The sequence below is a fragment of the Actinia tenebrosa genome, unplaced genomic scaffold, assembly GCF_029948245.1.
Source record: "Actinia tenebrosa isolate PJP-AT-01 unplaced genomic scaffold, QUT_ActTen_1.0 PGA_scaffold0__85_contigs__length_37466705, whole genome shotgun sequence".
Classification (NCBI taxonomy): Eukaryota; Metazoa; Cnidaria; class Anthozoa; order Actiniaria; family Actiniidae; genus Actinia; species Actinia tenebrosa.
The window spans coordinates 9,638,870-9,654,289 of record NW_028292569.1 but is presented as its reverse complement, the minus strand read 5'-3'; positions in this window follow the sequence as shown (position 1 = coordinate 9,654,289).

Below are 15,420 nucleotides of genomic sequence, written 5' to 3'. Positions count from 1 at the left end.
GTTGTCGAACCGCAAACGGAGGTTAAAATATTCCTTAGATATAGATGGACACCATCACGAGCATTCGTAACAAAACTGTGCGCCGACTGAGAACTCAGGTGTTGGATCGCCTGGATGCTGACTTTGCCTTTACGACGTTTATGGAGGGCGATACGGACGAGACGATGGACGAGGAAAGAGCAGAAAGGATAATCAATTTGATGCCCGAAGGTAATTACCGTTTGGAGTTAACATTTATAAAGTATTTAGACGGTGAGTGGATGATAGAAAAGAGGCGCAATCCTATCAGGGCGTCTGGTAAGAAGGACCTGTTTGTCTTAAACGAAAACACACGCCCGGGAGCATTGGTAGGAATAGACATGCTGTTCTACGAGGTTGCTTACCCGGTTACCGTAGTTATTTATGCTGCTTACGAGATCAAGAAGCCGGATGTTAAAAAGTTGAAGCCAATGCGCCATCCCGGTAATTGCGTAGGGAAGTTAGTAAGAGAGTTCTTTGAAGACTCCTCTCGGGGCGGTAAAATGACTTTAAAGAGAAGAGAAGCCATCAGGAAATGGGAAAAAGATACTAATAGGACCGGAGGGTCGATAGACAACATCAAAAAGTTAGAAACTGCTTTAGAAAGGCGAATCCATGTGAAAGATATCACCGACGGCTTTATTTACTCCGGAACGCACAAATATGGGGGCCGCGGTGCGCCTATAGTCATCTACCAGCATAACGCACATGCGTGGCGCGAACTGCGGTTCCCAAGGAAGAAGGAAACGAAGGTCTATAAGAATTCTCCATTGGCAGAGTTAATCCATGAGAATTCCATTTGGTTGATGGATTCAGAAGGAAGTCAATTTATGACGCAAGACGGCACTTTGTATCGACCCGAAATTGAACAACAGCGCATTCAAAGCGCCTGCGAGACCTTAGGGGAAGACTTCTCTGACGAAGTGCTTAGCTCCCGCAGCTTAGACTTCTTAGCGGCCAAAAAGAGAAATGGGTGGAAATCCACGCCGGAGGAGTTCAAAGACATAGCTAAAGCTTGCGTAGAACACGGCCACGGCGGTCTGTGGAACATGGAATACGATGAAGACGAATACGTGTCGCTGGATATGAAACATTGTTACCCCGCAAGTTTTAAAGGCCTAGGAGATTGTAAGGAATATTATGATAGATACGGGCATCCAGACTCGCAATTCTTTCGTGTTGCGTTGGATGGTCACTACGACGCCCCAGCAACGGGGTTCGTACGGTTAACCAGCTGGAAATTTACAAAAGACTTACATCCAATAATCTATGCGTGGTACGGGAAGCACCTGCAGGAGAAAGAATGGATACCGGTGCCCCTATTGAAGTTCTTTGAAGAGCGCAAACTCCTGAAATACACAGCGCATGAAGCCATACTTTGTCACAGCGCCTTCACGCAATGGTTACCGGAGCATAACCCCACGGCGCGTGTGGTCATAGGTAAATTCACGCAGGGCGCAAAAGAAGGCGAAAAACATATGCAGCGGCGCCTAATAACGGACGAAGGCGAACTAAGTTTCCTTATTAAGCGCGCACATGATGAAGGAACAATGGTATCCGTGGAAAAGTGGGATTACCTTGTAGATGATAAACTACACAAATGGAATGCTTTGTGTTACTACCAAGACCATCGACCGCAGTATTATCATCTGCGTGCGAGTATGTTAGCATATGCGCACATTAACCTACTTGCGATGCTCCTACGGTTTGACAAAGAGGACATCCCGCGCGTAGCTACGGATTCCTTGTACGTAAAGCCCGAAGTGTTAGAGAAGATGAAGGAATTCTACACCGAAGATGAGTTGGCGGAAAGTGGTCAATGGCGCGTTAAAGATGAGGAGATAAAAGCATGGAGAGCACGCGTGGAATATCGCGGCGAAAATACTTGGGGCGTCGTAATGCCCACAATGAGGCCCATGCCAACCGTAAAGGACCCCATTTCTTACCAACGCTTCTCTTATCTGTATGGTACGGGGGGCAGTGGTAAAACGACGCGTGTGTTAGAACTCTTTCCTAAGATAAAAGTGCTAACGCCAACGCACCGTTTGGAAAGAGAACTCTGCGAAATGGGCTACGACGCGCAGACCTACCACAGCTTCTTCCGTTGGAATGGCCAAAAGTGGGTACCAGAAGCCATCCATGACATACCTCCGGTGATACTTTGGGACGAAATCTGTACCGTTCCTTTAGAAATCCTCAAAGAATTCGTAGAATTCCTCCGTGGAAAGTGTCAAGTAATATTTGCCGGAGATCCCTGCCAGCCTCCTCCAATAGCCGGAGAAATGCCCCACGAATGGCTGAAAGATTTCGTAGACCATGCGGAGGAAATTAACACCGACTACCGCAGCAAGGATCAAATAAGAAACCTGAAAGCGGAATTGAGGGGCCTCAGTGACGCCGAGCAATGCAAAACACTGCGCAAACGCGTACGAGCGAAGTCCTACGAGGACTTCCTTTACACATGGCATCCAAAGGATCTAGTGCTGAGCAGCAAACGCGCAGCACAGTCTCGCATACAAAAGGATTTGCTAAATGTACACCGAGAGCGCTTCCCTACGCATCCCGTACCTGTTTGCTACAAACCCCACGACACCCGCATGCAGCGCCGCGACGTCTGGGTACCTGGTACCGACATCCAACTGCAGAACGCAGTAACGCATGATAAAGCCTGGGTACCCATAGAAAAGGTGGAAAAAATAACCTCCCATCCAGACTGGCGCTTGGGCTATTGCATGACAGTCCACAGCGCGCAAGGGCTTACCATAAAAGAAACCTTATGGATCATAGACCAGCGTCTGTGTTGGAGCAACCTTATCTACACCGCCGTAAGCCGCGTAGAATATGCCAAACAGTTAAAAAGAGCCTGGGGTCCGCAATTGCGCTACGATAAGACGCCAGAGGACGTAGCCAAAGAGAATATCGCCAAGAAACTCCTTCGCTACAAGCGGCACGACGAAGAAAAAAATATGACGTTCGACCTATGCGTGGACGACGTCTATAAGGAAGGGGCAAGGTGTGCCAAATGTAACATACCTCTACTATGGAGGTTTGACCCGAATGACGATCAACAGTTCTCCGTGGATCGCATAAATAATAAGCGCGGCCATTGCAGAGGCAACGTAAGACTGACATGCCTAGAGTGTAATCGGGCGCGTGGAGCAGCATTACTCTGAGTCTTTGGGGACTATGAGCAGCTCTTCCATGACAAATCCACGACTTGGGCCATTTAGGTAATACAACACGGGTTGCCCTTCCTTGGTGACGGACTTTGAAATCTCATACGTTTCCAAAGACCAGTTAGGATCCGTGGCTCTCTTACTGCCACCTTCGAGTTCCCCCGGCTGATAGAGGTATCTGACCACTATGTCGCGGGGGAGCTTTTTTTCCTTCAGTCCGACCGCCCTCGAACTTCTGACGTAGGACTTGTGTTCCACGTGTTTCTTCTTCATAGCATCCTTGGGTTTCATTCCCGTAGCCCTGGCCGCCTCGTTGTTCAAAGCCGCGACGACCTGGGGGAGCCGCTGTGTCCATTCCCTGTTGCGTTTGGAGGGATCTTCCAGCTCTTTCCGATACTGGTATCCAAAGAGACGCTCAGCCAGGGTCTTATTAAATCTTTCAACAATGCTCTGACCCCTGTGGTACTCTGCTTCGGCTCTCCTAATTTTAGTGTCGTGGTTTTTCAAGGTCTTAGTAACCACGCCCATGAACTCTGTCCCCGCATCCACTTGCAGCAGCTTAGGCCATTTCAAAACGCGCTTATAAATCCTACCTAGGGCTTCTGCGACTTCTCCAGAATCCTTGCTGGTTATGGGTTCGGCGTCCTTGTATCTGCTTGCGATATCAACTACGGTCAAAGCGTACCTATAGGTCTTTTTTCTCACCTTATCGTGCGGTAAGAAAAGCAAATCCGCCTGATGAACTTCATTGGGGGTATTTACGGTAAAGCTGGGTCTGGGAATGTACTTAGGCACGGGAAGATAAACCTGCCAGAGGGTTTGTTTTCTTAGCCAGTTCTTAGCCGTTTCTTCTGATACCCTGGCCGCGGTCGCGAGTTTCTTGATGGCCGACGCTCCTTTCCAATAGCCTTCAGGCCCATAGTAAATCCTTTTTAGTTTGTCCTCTACGCGGCCCATTATATGAATTCCAGGACGAGATTGATATTGCGTCCGTTGAAATCCACCGTCTTTCCGTCCACTTTAATGGTGATGTTTATGCTTTCTACCAAATTAGACAAGTCATAGCTCAAAGAAATGGGAGTGTATTCTACTGAGTCAAATGGATTACCTTTGGGCAGAAACTTGGACATAAGAGAAGACTTTTCTCCATTGTTGTAACTATGGACCAAGTCGCAATAGACTTCGTAAGAGGATGCGACTTTCCATTTCACATCATATGTACTGCCGCTATTTATCGTGGTACTAGTAAGGCCCAGGAGTTCTACCAATGAACTGTCCTTTAAATTAGCGCTTCCATTATTTTTCTTGAATGTCATTTCATGGGGTAATCCTGTGGTAAGAGTATATCCATGCTTTGCTAGCTCCTTAGCCAGTGTTATAGGGGTGTAAAGGGAATCTGGTATTTTTGGTTTGGTGCCGGAAGTTCCGATGACAAAGCCATTAATTAAATTATACTAAGAATTGTACAAAGAGCAACTAACCAACCGAACCCTTTCCGCGCGGATGGGAGAATTCAGATAAGTGGTAAAGTTATTCTTGTCGCTTTCCAAAAAGACGATCATTATATTAGATACGCCAAAGCTACGCCTCCGGCCAGCCCTGCGACTCCTACAAAGACCAATTCATTGTCTTTTTGTTTCTTAGAAGGCTGGTAGTAATTCTTAAACTGAGGCCTTTTTAACCCCGTCGATGCCGCGGGATGCGCCTGCGCATAAAGTTTAAAGGCGTAGTCTGTATTTTCGAAATTCTTATCCGCCTGCATCTTGTCTTGGTAGTTCTTGTCCAACCAATCCCTGTAAGCTTGTCTCTTCTTATTCCAAGCCTCCACGTCCCTTTGATATTTCTCCAGCGCTAAGTCGTGCCTCTTCCTCTCAGCGGCCAATTCTCCGCTTTTGTCGCCTCTAACTAATCTATCCAAATATTGACCGCCATAATTAGCTCCAGTGAATGCTAAAGCTGCAATAACTCCACCTGCGACCACGCTAGCCATTATATATTACACCGTAGGCAGGTACTTTTCCTTCTGTAGGTAATTTCTTAGCATGATAGCCCCGCATACGGCAGCGGTCATCTTAGCAAAGTTACTCAGGTTTTTAGTTGGGTCCTCAGTAAGGTCCTCCTTTAGGACTTTCTTACCTACCCAGCCAATACCGGCGATGATGGAGGTTGTGATAGCAGCTTCTTGGACGGCGTCAATCAATTTGGTTGACATTATATTACAAAGCGAGAAGGTTACTCCATTTCAGGGATTTTGCTTCTAGGCTCCGTAGGCATGTAATGCGCTGGCTCCAACTTTACTTTTGGCTTCGTAGCCCGCCATTGTAAGTAGAGGCTGCCTGCTGCTATAGCGACTCCTAACGCGCCAATGACGTAGCCCGGATTAATAAAGGATTCCTCTTCTTTTTCCTCCACCTTTTCCTCTTTCTTTGCTTTGTTCTTCCTGTTCATCTCTGCGAGCTTCTTCCCCGCCGCGACTCTGCCTGGAGATTTAGCCTTGGTAATCTTCTGCTCCTCTTGGGGCTGCTCTACCTTCGACTCTGGTTCACTCATTTATATCTAAGGACTTGAAGGACTTGATAAGTACTTGAGAATGACTTAAGGACGACTTGGAAATAACCTGGGCGCGACCTGACCAAGTACTTAGGGATGACTTAACTAAGTACTTGAGGCGACTTGATCAGGTACCTCAGCAAGTGCTGCCTGGAAGACCTTTTCGACTTCTCTGTCCTTCTTGAAGTCCTTCCAAGAGGCACCAAAGGTGCCCGCAAGTTCCTTCAAGTCAACGTGCTGAGCTACGTGCAAAGCCGCAGAGGCGACTGCCATTAACTTACCGCACTTCAAAGACAACCAGCCGCAGGTTATCTTAAGTTCTTGGGCGATGACATAGTCCTCGCTAATGTCCTTCCGTAGTTGCTCCACGTCGTCTATAGGCAGCGCAAGTCCGAGAAGCTTGGTGGCAAGTCGGATGGCGGAGTCTGCTACGGCGTCCGTGGTCTTACTTGCAAGGGCAGCCTCATACCTCTTATGGAACTTCTTGACTTCCTCTTCCGACAACTTATTAACTTGCTCATGGGTAAGTTCCTTGCCTATCATTTCTTTGCACTTCCCAGAAGACACCAGGATGTTAAGTTGTTCCTTAAGGTTACTTTCGTCTAACTGTGTGGGGACTTCATCTAAGAGCTGCTCAATGTCCATATACATTAGGAATCATAGATTCCAACCGTGTAGGGAAACCTCAAAGAGAAGATCATCTTGGAATGTTGGTGCGTTTTTAAATGCCGCATGTATTCGTGTAACTGTTCCTTGCTTATCTCGCCGCCGTAGTCGCTTAAGATGGTTTCCAGGTCACTACGGCTCGGAGTATAAAATACGACCAGGGAGCCTATGTTTTCCCTAAAAGGCTTAGAGACGCTGGTAAGCTGCTGGGAAAGCAACGAAACGCTGATATTGTCGTGTCTGCCGCTAAAGGCAAGCTTCACCAACTCCGAAGTGCGCTTTTTTACGTCGTCCCCACAGGCAATGTCGTCCAATATGAGGAGTGTCTGCGTGTCCTTGGGGAATTGCTTGTGCCAAAACTTCAAATGGCTGGATAACTCATTAGGGTCTAAGATATCTACGAAGAAGTCGTCATCTTTCACTCCTATGCCTTCCCAGGTGCGGTTATTCACGTAGGTGGGGCATAATAGCACAATATAGTCGAAACGGTATCTAAAGGGTCCTAATAGCTGCTCCACTACGAATTGGGTCTTTCCGCAGCCGGTGGGTCCTACGACCAGAGCGTTACAAGGAATATGGTTCGGATCCATTATATATACGATGGACCCAGTGGACGCAGTAAGAAGGATTGTCGCCGACGCAAAAGATAAAAGAGACACCATAGAAATGCAAAGGGAGGAGATCGATCGGCTGCGGGAGCGCGTGCAGGAATTGTATGATAAAATGTGCGGTCTGAAGCGCGCGGAAAGGTTTGGTGCGCTTTTGACGATGGCCGGTTGGGCAAAAGAAAGCGTGCAGGACTTTATTAAGTATCCCTTATAAGGGTTAATAAATTCTTATTATATAATGAAGTGTAAGGATTGCGACAGGGAGTTCAGTAGCAAACAGGCTTTGCAGTATCACCAAAAAAAGAAGGTATGTTTTAAAGAGGTGGATAACGTCACCACCTGTGGCACTTGCAGCCGGCAGTTTAGCAGTAAACAGGCGCTGCGATATCACGTGGAAGGAAGGGTGTGTTTGAAGTCTAAGGAAAGACGCTGTGCTGATTGCAATCGGCTCTTTAGCACGCCCCAAATGTTGCAATACCACCAAGAAAATAGGGTGTGTTTAAAGGATGTGTGTGCGCGCTGTGGGGAGCTCTTAACCGACGCATGGCATCAACATAGATGTCGTGGTAATTATGATTTGGATGTCGTATGCGAGGAGCATGGTGATATCGCTGCGAGATGTTGCCCAGCGGAAACCATAAGGAAGTTAACTCTTCGTAAGAAAGAAATAGACCAACGCTTTACGGAGTTCGACCGCGCCGAAGGTACGCGCTGGGAAAACGCAGAGTATTGGAGTGCGCCCTGTGACGCGTGTGGCGGCTTAAGGAAAGGAGACGATCATATCTGGCAGTGCTTGTGCCCGCAGCATCGTCCCCGCGGTTTTAAGGAGTACTTGGATCGCTTTGATGATTGGCATGCTCAAAACATGGAGGTAAGGAAAAGGCGTCCTTAGTTTGCGCAAAGAGTCTCAAAACACACTCTTATATTTATTAATATTCCTTGATTCTTTATTAAGAAGAAAAGAAGATACATTAATAAATATAAGGACCCCTTTTAAAGGTATATGCTAGCCTACGCAGCCGCCTTCTTAGGAGGCATTCTAATTACCCTTTCAATATATGGACTGTATTACTTGCGAACTACCTGCCGACTGCATTGCGATACCCAAACCGCGTAAAAAATACACCTGCCTTCATTGCGGCAAGGTATTTCTTGAAGGATCCTTTGTGGGGCATTGGTGCTCCGCGGATCCTAAAGCGCAGCGGGCTTTAGCAGACGCGCTTAACTACAAAGAGGAGATGGAGTGACTCTTCTTTCAATGTCAAACTTCCATCGGCCATTTACCTTACCATAGCTGCGTAAGTGGGTGAATTCCTCGCCCTGAATTACGTACCGCACGCAATCCGGCGCCCAAAGGGAATATTCCTTGCCTTCTAAGTCTTTGAGGACTAACCGTAAACGGTCGATGTCTTCGAAGACGACGTAATTTTTTATTTCGTATGCTTTACCGCAAATCAGGTCACGCCAGTGTATTTGGTTGACGATCATTATATCTATGAAATATTCTTAAATGCGTTGCCCTTGTCTCCGTAGTCTTGAAGCGTTTGCAGCACCACCGACAGGGAATACGGATGCCTTCCGCGTAGTTGCTAAGGGCACGACAGATGACGTCATAATCGTTGCTAACCATGGTCAGGTAACCATTCGCGTCATACTGCGAAATTATCTTGCGTTGGTCTGCGGAGAGTATGCCATTTCCTTTCGGCGTCTTTAATTCGATGCAAAGCCCTTCATACCTTAAATGCGCGTTCAGTATTAAGAGGTCGGGTTGACCCCTTTGATAACCCTTCTGCCAGCATTTTATGCGTTTGCTGTCAGAATCCTGCAATTCCCCTAAGCCGGGCGCTATGAGCATCTGTGGGTAGAAGCGGCGTATGTAGTCCACGACTTTCTTATGCAGGTCAAACTCATTTTCCATTTTGAAGACTAACTTGTTAGGACTATCGAACCGCCTTTCTATTTCATACTTACCTGTCTTTCTCAATGCGGGAAGAACGTCCTCGAGGACCCAATCCTGGAATGTCTCTGCCGTTGGCATCTTAGAGCTAAATATTAGTTGATACAACCCAGATTCGGTTACGTACAGGGAATTAGGCTGTGAATACGAGGGGAGGCGATTCACCTCCACTCTAAGTTCGCTAAGCTTTACCTTATACTTTTCACGAACATGCGCCTTAATTGCATCTTTTGGGCGTTCGTAACCCAACGCCAGCGCCACTTCCTTTGCTTTGAAGTATAGTTTATCGCCTTGCACTATGCATTGCAGTTTGGTTTCGTTGTTTTCGAATACGCGAAGCATTATATACCAACGATATTTTTTTATCAAAAGGATGAGCGAGTGGATCAATAGGCAACGCTCTTTAGCTGATTCATTTCTACGCTCAGTTGCGCGTCAGACACGACGAAGACGTAGCAGTTTATTTTATCACCGTCGCCCGCACTGGCGTTTTTGGTGCGTTTGATATCCAATGTTATGCCATCCTGCGTATTTACTAGACGTAAACCCTGGCCATGTAGGTCTTCGTCGTTAATGGTGCGCATGTCAATCCACAGCGCATATTTGTCCTTAAAGAATTCCTCGGGGCTAATTTGGTCGCCAAACTTGCGCATGGCCTCTCTGTACACGTCTGCGGGTTTTATTCCCTGGGAGTAAACCTTGTTTGGAACGCCGTTGATATTCACGCCGACGTTAGTAATGTTAGGGTTGTGAAAGGCTTCGGAGTCGCGCTTACCGGCCTCGTAGGGTTTGGCAAACACCAGCATTAACCCCGTGAGGCTGCGCCTGGGGAGGTTAATACTTTGGTTGATAACCTCATCCGTCTTATCCAAGAAGCTAAATGTCTTATACATCACTACGTGGTCGTAAAGGAATGCCTTTCCGGAGCTGTATTCCATACCGGCACTACGGGCCAGCTCTTCGCTGTATACCGTTTCGTACTGCAGCTCTAAGTTGGTAACAGAATAGGGGTCAACAGCCCCGCTAATTGCGCTGTCCATGCCTCCAATGACGTTCGTAGTGTCCGCCAAGGTTACTTCAAACTGTAACTCGGATAACTGCCTGGGGTAGTACACACCATGACTCGTAATTACTTCGAAATCCAAAGGGATAACGTACTTGCTACCATAGGCGGTCTTTACCCTTGTTGCGTCTGCTACTGCGGTTGCGCGGGGTTAGTATCGCTGCGAAGCTTACGAAGAATAACGCTTCCAATTCCCTGCTCTATCTTTTGTGCACGGTCGAAGGCCGTCAGCCACAGATCCTTATACGTGGTATACAGATCGTACCTATTTAAGTCTAAAAGGGATTCCCCGGCGAACTTGATTCTCATCTTAGAAACGAGGTTCCTGCCCACGTTATTGACGGTATAGCGCTTGTCCTTGGTGCTTGGTTGTATTGCTAGGTCAAACCTCAAAGCCAAGGTACCAGGAACCAATACTAGGTTATCCGTTAGGCGGGGAACGCCCACATACAGCGTCTCCCCTGGCTTTGCGCTGCTGGGCGTGAATGTAACCCGGTGAAAGGTGCGTTCTGCCTTTAGTCCGCCAACCTGCTTAGGTAATACGTTGGGGTTTAACTTTGAGCTTATCATATATAATGGAAGTAGAAGGAACGGATTTTGATCCCCTTACCGAAGAAGGTCAAGTCGACATTAACGACGATGAGTATGAAACCCTGCTGCCGGAAGCGGATAAGCCGGGCTTCTTTGAAAAGCTACGTCGCAAGTACGGTCCAAGGGCCCGCGGTGCCTTACGTAGCCTTACGGACAGGTTCAAAAGGGAAAACCCCGGCAAATCCCCCCCACCTTACATGCGAATGGACGACTTAGGATTGGTTCCTGAAGCTCCTAGCGACGAGTGGTTGCGAAAAGTACAAACGGAAATGGATGAATCCATGGAAGACCCCCCGGATGACTTTGAAAGGCTTCAGGAGCTACTACCCGAGTGGATGCCTGAAAAAGCGCAGCTAATGTTCGAAGAAGATGAATACGGCAGGGAACTAATCATGGGTAGACTTGCTAGAAGCGGCGCTAAGGTTTACGTCATCCGCGATGGAAAAGGAAGGTTCTTTACCGACCCCCGAATTCCTCCAACTTTAATGGCAGCTATCGGCGAAACGGTACCCCAAAAGCTACTTACCGACGTGCGTAAGAGATATCCTAAAGCCAGTTCGACTCTTTTAGAATTCCAACGCGGTGACAAGGGGCAAATTCAAGTCCGTTACATAGGCAGGGAAAAATGGTATGACTTTTATCAAAGCAAAAAGTCTAACGCACTTAACAATGCCTTACCGAAGGAAATAACGACAGCACTGGGTAGGCCTGACTTATCCGTGCTGTCCAGCTTAACTACTAAGGAAACATCAAGGTTAGCTTCAGGATTCTTCAAAAGTCTTAGGACTGCTAGGGCTACCAGTCAAATGCATGCCATCTCCGGAATTCTGGATAAGGATCAAGGAAAGCTCGCAAAAATACAAGCTACCAAGGAAGACGTAGAGGAAAAGCTAACGAGTACGCCGTCGGGCAGCAGCGCTGCCTTGCAGCTGCAGCAGTCTTTAGAATCGCTCAACATGGAGGAAAATGCGCAGCAAGAACTCATAAACAAACATAGGGAACAACTTGACGAACTTACGGAGCAATTAGACGAAAAAAACGCTGAATTGCAGCAGCAGGCAGAATACATCGAAGATCTAAAACGAGATATGGATACTAAGGATGAGGCGTACATAAGAGCAATACAGGAATTACAAGAAACCAACGAAGCGCAAGACGATGACACTCAGCACCGCATTAGTATGTTGCTGAGTGAAAGGGACGCTGCTAGAAGGAACTTCGACCGTGCAGTTAGGGACGTTGGAGACAGAGACGCCGAACTCAGACGCGTGGGTGCACAGCTGGAAGCCTCGGTAATGCAAGAGCGGCGGTTAAACACGGAAATCATCGTTAAGGAGGAGCAATTAAGACAAAGAGAGCAAGCCATAGAGGACCTGGAAAGGCAAATACAAACGCAACGGGAAATAATTGACGATCAAACTCGCGCCGACGGGGAAAGAGAAGCAGCTCGGGCGCAAGTAGGGTCCCTAGAGGAAAGGATTGCGGAGTTGCAGGCGCAAAGGGAAGGCTTGGAAAGGGAGCTGGGGCTTACCACCAGACAAAAAATACTAAGAGGCCTTCGGAGGTACGGCGTGCCGCTGGCGTTTGCCGTAGCGCTCGCAGGCGCTATTGCTGGAATTATGAATGCAATTAACGGTGTGGCTTCAGGTGCAAAGGCGCTTGGAAAAAAGGTGGGAAAAGAAATGGGGGAAATGGGAAAAAAATTAGGTGCTGGCTTAACAGCCCTGGGAAAAACAATGGCAGCCAGCGTTCCTGGGCTGCTTGGTAGCGTTCTTAGCCTGGTATTGAGAACCGGCGGCGAACTGTTGAAGTTCGTGGGGAATAACATTTGGATATTAGTCGTCGCTATTGGAGTGGTACTCCTGAAGAAGATGAAGGGTTAATCTTATCCTTGTACGTTACTGGGGGCTTATCGTCGTCGGGTGCACGGGGTGTTCTCGACTGGGGATAAGTAAAGATGGTATTCGCACCGCCTTGATAATGCGGAACTAGCGGCAGCACACTCATGGTGCTAATGGGCTTATGATTCCAAACAGCATTCGTTGGAGGATCTTTTGACGTGGCGGCATTTATCCGAAGGTAGGCAACGTCGTTGGGAAGAACCTGAAGCTTCGCATATTGACAATTGGCTATCATATGAAAAGTTACCGGCGTTAAGTCTTCTGTGCTTAACGGTGGGGGCTCCGACGAGAAATGAGCTGGGTTCCTATTATTATCTTTTTTTCTGTAGGGTAGTAATGGGTGGTTATCCTCATCAACGATCCTAAACCCGACATTACACGAATACCCCGTCGAAACGCAAATGGTACACATGATCAATCCCAGGCCCCCAACCTTTACCCACAGCCCGGTGTCATGCCAATGCTGTTCTAAGTAGTCCTTCTCCTCCAAAAAATGTAGAAACCAATCTTCCTTCGCGTGTGGGTTCATATATTTCAAGAATCAAAGATCCTCCTAAAGGCTCACCACCGTAAGAGTGCTAATGGTCTTGTGATTATAAACCGTATCTCTCTGATTTTCTATACTATTTATGCAAACGCTCCCGGTGTCATCTACGCGCATTTGCAGCTTTACCTTCCCATGGCAATCGGCGACCATGTGGAAAGTCCAAACAGATAGATTTTCGGCGCTGGCTGGGTTGGGCTCTACGGAGAAATGCGCAGGCTCCCTGTTGTTTGTCTTATTTCTCATAGGCTGCAGTACGCCATTCTCATCCAGGAACCTAAAGCCGACGTTGGCATGGCTGCTCGTACCAATGCAAATACTACAAAGGATTAACTTCTTTCCCGAGTAGTTCAAGTCTACAGACATTCCGGTGACATCAACCCAAGCCGCTTGGGTGTATTTTTTCTCACCTGTGTAAGTCGTATAAACACAATCTACTCCAGCTACGTAGGGGTTGTTCATCGCCATATATAATAGCTCAGACCAATGCTTGCGACTGTTAAGCCGGCTTTTAATAAGTTATGGTCATATTCCTCCTCCTTTTTAGGCGCTCGGTGTGGTTCTTTCTTAGGCGCTTGCGTATGGTGCGCTTCCTTAGGTGGTTGCGTATGGTGCATTTTTTTAGGCTGTTCAACAACGTGCCTTCTAAGAGTGTCAGAGTTCACGTCATTTACCCCAAACTTCATATCCTTGGTTGCTCGTTGAAGTTTGTTGTTGTATCCTACTACAGAGCCAGTATTTATAGATAAATTACTAGGCATTAACCAACAACCCGGGGCTACTGCATAGTCCAACCTTGCTTTGGAATTTTGTATGGCTAGTTGGTAACGCTGTACGCCCTTGCTAATGTCACCCTCCAAGATTGAACTTTCGAATAAGATCAAGGCTTCGGCTCGCGTCTCTTCTGCGGCGCCGGTATTCCCCACTATGCTAGATCGGGTGTTTACCTGAGCCCCAAGGATAGAATACACGTAAGCTTCTATGCTGCGGTTCAAACGGGCAAGGCCGGCTTTGGTTAACCCTTTACCTTCTGGGGGTATAAAGTTAAGATATTGCTTCGTTTGCTCGTCGTTGGTAATCTTAATAATCAGTGGATTGGCCCCACGATACTTACCACCCTCGTCTTTGAACAGAGGTCCGTCTCTAACTTCCTTAGTGGTATTAGCATTTGGTTCAAAGAAGGTGCTACTGTCGTGAGTTTCTTTGTGATACCCAGTGTTCCATCGCAACTGCAACGCATGAACTTCCTTATCACTTAGCACATGCCCACCAATCCCCCAATAAGCCCAAATATGTCCCAAACCATTGTTAGCACCCGCGGTGCATCGGAAATCCTTCCCTACAACACCAAACTCCTTACAAAGTCTATCATAAGCCGGCACGCTGTATTTGTTATCTCTTGGATAAAACGTGGCATCTCCCGGCAGCGCAACAACACCCATCTCATGCAGTATTCTTCTAACCGTGAAGTGAAAGTGAAACATAAATATCGAATTCTTCATCAGTTTCGCACTCACCCCACAGCCGCTAGTGGCACACCAAACCGCAAAGTTCAGCTGCTGCGGCCAATAACGCATGTTAGGACCACTTAACCATTCGTGGGCTTCTTTTGCGGTGGTATGATTAATGGGCACGCTTTTGAAGATATCTCGCACCTTTAACGGAAAGGAATGGTTGTTAGAGATCCGCATGTTCAGCGTTAGGTCCAAGCTTAGGTGTTTATCAAATGAAACTGCGGGTATCGGATAAGTACTGGTACCCAGCAATAATTCCTTTGACCAACCTTGCACGGGTTTAGGCTTAGGTGTGGGATGCTGCACATATACCGTAGGCGTGGAATGCTGCAGTTGATCGTCTATTTGATTAACCAGCGTAGGCTTCAAATCCTCGTTGCTGTACATCCTGGAGCCGTTGAAGTAAATCCCATCGGGTCTTCTTTCGAACTTACTAGGGTCTGCATGCGGAAACATCTTCCTAAAGGCCCTCCAGTTCCAATAATCCCGGTTGTCGTGATGTGGCTGCTCCTCTATGTTATTCCCAAAGGCGTCGTACATTAGTATATATAATGGATGTTATACCATCAGCACCTCCACTTTATCCTGATTTACCTAGGGAGGGACCTAACGAATTAAACGCCGAGAACTTCCGCTTGAATAAAGCACATTTAATCCTAACTTACTTAGAGGGGCAAACGAAGCACTATGAGGAGGTCAGGAAAAAGTATGCTAGAGCCCGAAGCATATTACATAAAATCGCGATAACTTCCGGCTCCATGTCCGTGGCGTTAACGGGCACCGGCGTCGCTACCTCACTTACCGGACCTGGAATAGTCGTTGGCGTTCCTTT